The sequence below is a fragment of the Sander vitreus genome, chromosome 7 (genome assembly GCF_031162955.1).
Source record: "Sander vitreus isolate 19-12246 chromosome 7, sanVit1, whole genome shotgun sequence".
Taxonomy (NCBI): domain Eukaryota; kingdom Metazoa; phylum Chordata; class Actinopteri; order Perciformes; family Percidae; genus Sander; species Sander vitreus.
Window position 1 is genome coordinate 25,669,217 of NC_135861.1, and position 7,862 is coordinate 25,677,078.

The following is a 7,862-nucleotide window of genomic DNA, read 5'->3' on the forward strand; positions in this document are numbered from 1 at the left end:
ACAGCAACAAATTAAGTCTAACAAAGGTTATTATTAACATTACATAATAAATGTGTGCAAAATGTTCATTCTAGAAATTGGGACGTGGTCAAATGATTGGATCAGTGAGCCCCCTATGGCCTCTCTTTTGTCTAAATAAAAATAGTGAGTAGCAGTGAGGGGAAGTAACTCTTTATATTTACTTAAGTACGGTACTGAAGTTTGAGCTCCTTGTACTTACTTATATTATAGTATTTTCATTTCATGCTACTTTATTTCCACTTCACTCCATTTCAGAGTGCAATATTGTATTTTACTCCGCTGCATTAATTTGACAGCTGCAGCCAGTAGTAAAAATTACCCAATTATATTATATATAATAATGCACAGGGGGCATTTTTCTGTATTTTATTTTTTATATTTATAATATTAATACATTCTGCAAATAATTTACTTAAGCACATTTTAATGCAGGACTTTTACTTGTAATTGAGTATTTTTACAGTGTTGCATTACTACTACTACTAAAAGACCAAAATCATTATAACCTGTATTTTCAAAATATGTTTCAAGCAAACATTGTAACTGTCTCTGAAAGTGTATAGTTGGGAAATGTTATAGACACATGTAAATAAGAGAATAATAAGGTCACTGCTGTTGTGTTTTCACTGTGTGAGAATATTGACTTTAATCTGCTGGAACACAGTGTCCATTTCATCACATGATAATCTATTTTTGAAGCCAGCTGTAAATCTTTGCAGACCTATGAGCTCAGCCAAAAATATTTGACTTTGTGTATTCATGTCCACTTATTAATTATAATAACTTCCTGTAGTGCCATCATTAGTTGGAAATGGTTTGGCTTATGACCCAAAACCTGCAAAATAATTTACCTTCACATTAGCATAGGCTTAAAAAAAGTTAGCAGCCGATATTTTCCGCCGCTATCCTCGGGCCCTTGATCAAGCATTTGTGTTTTTTTAATCATGGTGGGGAGAAAGCTATCCCTCTCCAGCTTCTCCCGTAGCTCTGGGTAGGCTATATATCCTGCATTGACTTGAGTGTGAGGTAAACTGTGCTACATCGTGTCTCCCCCATCTGCAGCACTGTTGTCGGCCAGTGCGTCAGCATGCAGACTGTGGCGAAGGACAGTATTAATTAGGTGATTGAGACAAGAAAGTCTCCTATATGGTTCCAGGGCTTTAATTATAGCCTCTTTCTGACCAAGTAGTTACAGGAACGTAGTTATAGGAACAGTCCACTTCTAAACAGTTCTACTACTCCCCCAAAACCAGTTTTGCCATTTGCATTCACACTGGCCAAGTGGCCATAGGAACTGACCTTTTGTTATTATACTAACCACCACTATGCGGAAAAGGGAAAAGACCCTGCCCTGAAGTAGGAGCTGAAAGAGTTACAGGAACTGTGGTCAGAGGAACTTAATAATCCCCAAATTTGTCCAGTCGGAACACGAGAAAAAAAGGGTTCTAGGCCTTGATGTGTTACCTACTGTGTTTGGCTGAGGAAGCTAGGGTCTAGTTTTTTTTTTTTTTACGTTTCTTCATTCGGATCCATTTGCGATCCATTCCATTCTGAATAAATAAATAACGCAGTTTGCATGCTTGGTCCTTGTTGCATTATTCATTAAGATCATTCTAAACAGATTTCTGTAGTTCAAACAACTCGGAATTGTAGTTGAGAACGTCAGTTTTAATAGCCCACGTATTAAAAAATTGTCGGGTTTAAATCGGGCTCATAATTACAGTTAATGTGTCGGGCCGGGCCGGGCTCGGACACAACATGCACGGGCTCGGGTAGGGTCGGGCTTGATTTTTTGGGCCTGCTCTAAGCTCTAAAATGGCACGAGAAATAGACCTTGTAAAATTGTATTTAGGCTATGCTTTATGCTAGACTTTGTTTATAACTTTTTCAATCCATACATAGTTTTCTCTTTCACTACATTTGCATGTTGTGTGTATTTGTATGGATTTGGATGGACTTTGCAAGTAACATGAGTAACACAAATAAAACCCACACATCCCGTGATCAAACTCACGTGTTTAAAGCAATGCAAATATTTGCTTCGCGACCAGTGTGAACGCAGCATTAGAGGCAGGCATACAAATTTGTATTACTGCCTTTGTATGCCGTTTTATAATTAACCTGTGTATTGCTTACCTTGCACGGCAGCTGGATTCTCGCAACATCAGGAGATCCCAATCACAATCGTCACGGGTGGCGCTAAGCTCTGGACTCAGCGGCGATGTATCTGCAAAATGGTCTCAGGAAGAAACTAGTTTTGGTGGAACATTTGCACCCCGCAAAAAAAACCCCCACCACATAGAATATTAAATGAAGTTAACTGTTCACACAATACAGCAACGTGAGCTATTTAAATTAGCTGGATACGCGGTTAAACGTAATTTTCTCTTACCAGGTCACTAGTTATTATAATTCATCCTGAAGTGGACCTGAATACACAAAGTCAAATATTTTTGGCTGAGCTCATAGGTCTGGGAAGATTTACAGCTGGCTTCAAAAACAGATACTCATGTGAGGAAATGGACGCTGTGTTCCAGCAGGCCAAAGTCAATATTTTCTTTTTTCTATTTTCAAACTTTTTTTTTTGCTAGCTCGAAGTTTGTTGTTGTTTCTCGTAGGGAAGGGATTTTGAGAACGGCAACACACATTGAGCGGAAGGTGAGGGTGATCTTGGAAATGTACTTCCCTTGATCCAGACTAGGCTTCGGGGCTACGGGCGTGGTTTAGATGTCAAGTCAAGTTTATTTATATAGCATGTTTAAAACAACCAGAGTTGACCAAACTGCTAAATGGAACTTGTGAGCTCATGGTAACGACATGGGAATATGTGTGCGTTCAGGTGGTTAGGTTGTGAGAACGCCGCTGCTAGACAACGGCAACATTAACGTTACTGTTGGCGTCTAGGAGCCAACCGAGGCTAACAATTTAGCAAGCTAGCGAGCGGGTAACATAATGCAGGATATTCTAGGCATAATGACGGAGGAAAACCATGAGGTCGTTGGGAATATCAACATTTTCCTCAGACATGTTTTAAAAATTACAAAGAATAATTCTATACGACCAAAATTACAATATACTGACTTACCGAAAAATGTCCTTTCATGGCCTCGGCCATTTCTGAAAACGTCAGCAAACACTAGGCCTGCACAATATGAGGGAAATATATGATAACGTTATTGAATATGCGACAAGGATATTACTTGCAACAATTTGTGCCTTTCTGCTGCTTTCTGTATTTTGATAAATTACAACAAATTGCTTGTTGAATTAAAAAAACGTGTTTTTTTTTTTTTTATAAATATTATATATAATCTTCAACTTTATCAGTAACATATCAGACGTATTATTAATACATGTAGTTATAGATCCGGGTTCTATACACTGTACAAGAACAGGCCGAAATTATAATTCAATTTGCAGCAATTCCTGAACCTCTGAGAAGTTTTTTGCTTTTTCTCCGCCAGTCATCATGATTCGGTTTAACAACTGCAAGTGTCATTCATACACTGATCAGCATTCAAGAGGTGCTTTGCATTGACTATTTATGGTTAAAATTGGGCGTGTACAGGTCGGAATAAGAGGCGGATTCAAGTACGCACACTTGTAGGTAATCTCTGATTTATAAAGGGAACTTTGCTTACAGGTGTGCGTACACACGGTTTTATAAATCAGACTTTTTTTTGCCGTACGCCATTTTGGGCTTTTGGGCGTACGTACACATAGTAAGGATCCTACGCACAGTTTTATAAACGAGACCCCAGGACTTTTCCTAGAAGTGAGCAATCTGGGAAGGATGTCCCTGGTTAGAGAGGTGACAAAGAACCTGATGGTCACTCTAACTGAGCTCCAGAGATCTTGTGTGGAGAAAGTTCCAGAAGAACAACCATCACTGCAACACTCAACTGCAGAGTGGCCAGACAGAAGCGTCTCCTCGGTGAAAGCCTGCTTGGAAGTTCCTGTGGTTTGGCCTCAAGCACTGCTTATCACCTCTGCAATACCTTCCCAACAGGGACGATGCTGGTGGCAGCATACTTGAATGTCAATGTGATATTTCAGTTTTGTCTGTTTTAATAAATTTGCAAAAAAATCTAAACTCCGGTTTTTGCTTTGTTATTTTGGGGGCAGTGAGTGGAATATTTGACTTTAAACGATATACGCATAAGGCTGCGACAGGTCCAGGTCTGAATGCTTTCTGTGTACATATCACTTTCTCCTACAGCTTTCTGCTGTCCTCTTGTGGACAAATAACTTCACTCCTAAAACGCTTTGCTGAAAATGTTTGCCACTAAAAGTATCCAATAACATAAGGCATCTTGTCCAAATTACTACACACCTAATCTACTGGCAGCTCTACTAACGAAAGCTGCAGCCCTAAAAAGGCTCTCACATTTCAATTCAGATCATTGTCCACCAAATCCTTACTGATAATGATTTGATTCTTCAACATGGCCTGGATATGACTGGTTTACATGTCTGAAACCAGGACCTATCAAAAAATGTTACCAGTGACTTTAACACAGCTTTCTAGTCTTCTGGATTCAGTTGCACATCTTACTACCAAAAAACTAAACCGTCAAGAGGTCTATTCCGTGCGTTACTGATGAAAGCAGGCCTGCAAGAGATTGGCATAATGGCATAAATCAAAACTGGAAGTTAATGAGTATTAAATTACAAGCATGCTCTGTCCACAGCCAAAGCAGACTATATTCAGACTATTTTATCAGTAATAATAAAGACAATCCTTGATTTCTCTTTGACACTGTAGTCAAACGTACCCAAAAATAGTCAACTGTTAGCAGCTTTTGCTTTGCGGCTCATGAGTTTTTTAGATTTCTTTTGCAGAAAAATAAATAGATAAATAAGATTGAATAGAAAATGAGTTTCTCATCTCCAGCAACATCTGGTGTACAGTACATATGTTGAATCCCAGTTAGTATCTGTCCTTACATATTTTGAGTCTCTCTTGAAACTTTCTCTAAGCTGATGTCAACTTCAAAACCTCCTGCCTCCTCGACCTCCAACCAGCTAAACTTTTTAAAGATCTCTGGCGTTTTCTTGGACCTACAATGCTGAATATTGTCAACTTGTCTCTTACGACTGCCATTATTCCCGCTAGCTTTAAGACTGCGGTGGTTAAACCTCTACTTTAAATGACTGTACACACCACATCTGTTGCACAGCTGTCCTTCCTGGGAGAGGGATCCTTCCTCACTTGCTCTTCCTGAGGTTTCTTCCATTTTTAAAGAGATTGTTTGGGGAGTTGTTTTCTAATTGGAAGTGAGGGTCGAAAAGGACAGAGGTGTCATAAACTGTATACAGATTATAAAGCCCCTTGAGGCAAAATTGTGATTGTGATATTGGGCTATATTAATAACATTGACTTGACTTTTCTTTTTGATTTGACACTGACACAGAAATAAAAGAAAGGAAGCCAGGCCTCAGTTAGATAGCTCATCGCACTATTTTATTCAGTTACTGACATCCCAGGCAAAGAGGAAAGCCTTGCAACTCTGCTGTTGGTAAACCACTGGTGTTTTTTTTTCTGGGTTTTTTTTCATAGCGTTGATGCAACACTGAAAAAGCGCTATTTCCAAACAAACACAGGTCCCTCATCAGTGATATGTAAGAGGCGGAGAGAATCTCACCTGGACAGTTTTGCATGAAACATACAAATGAAACAGGTTCCACCTTTTCTTTTGTCTTTTTGTTTCACATATAATAATAAATATCCATACCTATAAACACTCCGAAAAAAAATCAAAATATTAAGTCACAGGTACTGGAAAAAGCTCCACTTTTAAATCACAATGATAAATGTACAAAACAATAGACATCTCCTATAAATGTTAATGGTTTTCGTTAAGAGATTTAAATCATTTCAGAAGAAATGAGTGGATAAAAACTAAACTTGGAGATTCCGTATTTCCTGAGGTTTATGGGTTCCCCTTAAAAAGGCCAGGAGAGGGGAATGGCTTTTATGTTACCGAGGAGATATAACAACAGGTCAAAGTGTCCCTTCAGGGTACCAGTCAGGTTAAGGACAAGGAGTTTTACCTGACAATACGGCCGGGATATTAAAAGATTCTGAGCACTTAATGTAGGATTGTATAATAAATGTACCTACACCCCCACCAATCTCCATTTAGGCCACAATAGTATTCATAAGCAGTTGATTAAAGTTGATCCTTAATACATCTTTGCTGGTCCACTTTGAGAAGTTGTGAAGCTCTCTTTTTACTTAAGATTTACCTTTTAAAAAATGCTGGAAGCCACCACAACACCGAGCCGACCACAACCAGCTGTCACGGCACACTTCATGACCGAGTGACCAAGTAGTCAAAGAGGTCACGTCTGCACGTTGATGCAATGAAACAACAAAAAGGAAAATATCTGGGGAAATGTACACAGATTTGGAGTATAGGTGAGGAAAAGATAATATAGCCTGAATAAAACGCAAAACTATTCTGAAAAACTGTACATGTAAACATCACACTTTCACTGAGTCCAAAACCAGAGGGGTATACAAAGCTTCACACAGGTTTACATTACAACATCCTGCACAGAGCTACAGTCTCGTATCAGTGCAGGAGAGGCAACAATTGAAATAATATAAATAACAATAGAAGAAATACAGACCACCACCAAATGATAAGTTAAAACAAGCAAGGGCTAAAATCACTTTGATTTTTTTTTTTTTTTTTTAAACAGTGCTGAACCCACAGAAAAAAAGGTTTAAAACATCTTTTTATCACTCTTTGTACAGCTATACAGTACATTTATCTGACCACTTTAGCAATCCACAAGCTACCAGGGCATTTTTAATCAACACCAATAGATTACATTGTCCAGTCAATACAAAGAGAAAATCCATTGGGCATTATTAGAAACAACAACATGACAACAAGTGGTTGTCGTTGATCACAGTAACTCCACAGAAATGTTGCTCAGCGTAGACTTAAGACAGTTTACAAACCTGCAAGCTGATGTTTGGTTGTGAGGATGGGACAGCATGACATCACTGAGTTTGACGTGAAGTGTGAGGATCTGCTATGGCTGCAGGGACAAACGAGCAGGTTGGAGGAGATGAGGAAGACATGTGAGGACTCAGGTCCCCCATACATCTATGATTACGTCTGTTTGAGCCCAGAGGGGTGTTTCATCAAACCAACAGTACCAGTTCCAGTCATTTGGGAAATTCTGTTTCATAAAGGAGGTTGGAGAAGTCTGACCTAAGTCAGGCTTAGCTTCAGGCTTCAACAGTATCACAATGAATCTGCCAGACTGAAACATGGTGTTCTCTTAAAGCTTTCCTCTTTACTGCTGCACTGGAGAGTCTGATGTGCTCAAACAACAAATTTAGGTCACATACTGACATGGAATGCACTTAATTGTGCAATTAAAATCTGAGCTCAAGATGCCTAATCTAACAGATAACTAACTTGAACCTGCAAACACTGATTTTTCGTTTATCATTTATCATCACATTTTAAGTTGATGTGTTGTTAGCAAACAGTCTATTTACATATCCAGCAACATTATAACATTCATTGTGAGCTGTTTTTCTGTTCACCTGGTGAATGTAAGTCTAATATTCCCTCTTCTTTTAAGTCTGTTTTGGTCTCCACCAACTCCCGACAGAAATGTCAGGCTCTTTTGCTGCTAAATGCTCCACTATCATTGAACTATATTCACCAGCTAGTCTCTAATTGTGTCTGTCATTTGTTTTGTGCTGAGCAGGTAGTGCACAGTGGGTTTTTAGAGATTTTTCTCTGAAAACAGCTGCCTGCTGAAAACGACTTTTATGAGAGTATTGAGAGTAAACCAAAACAGTAAAGCTGCAG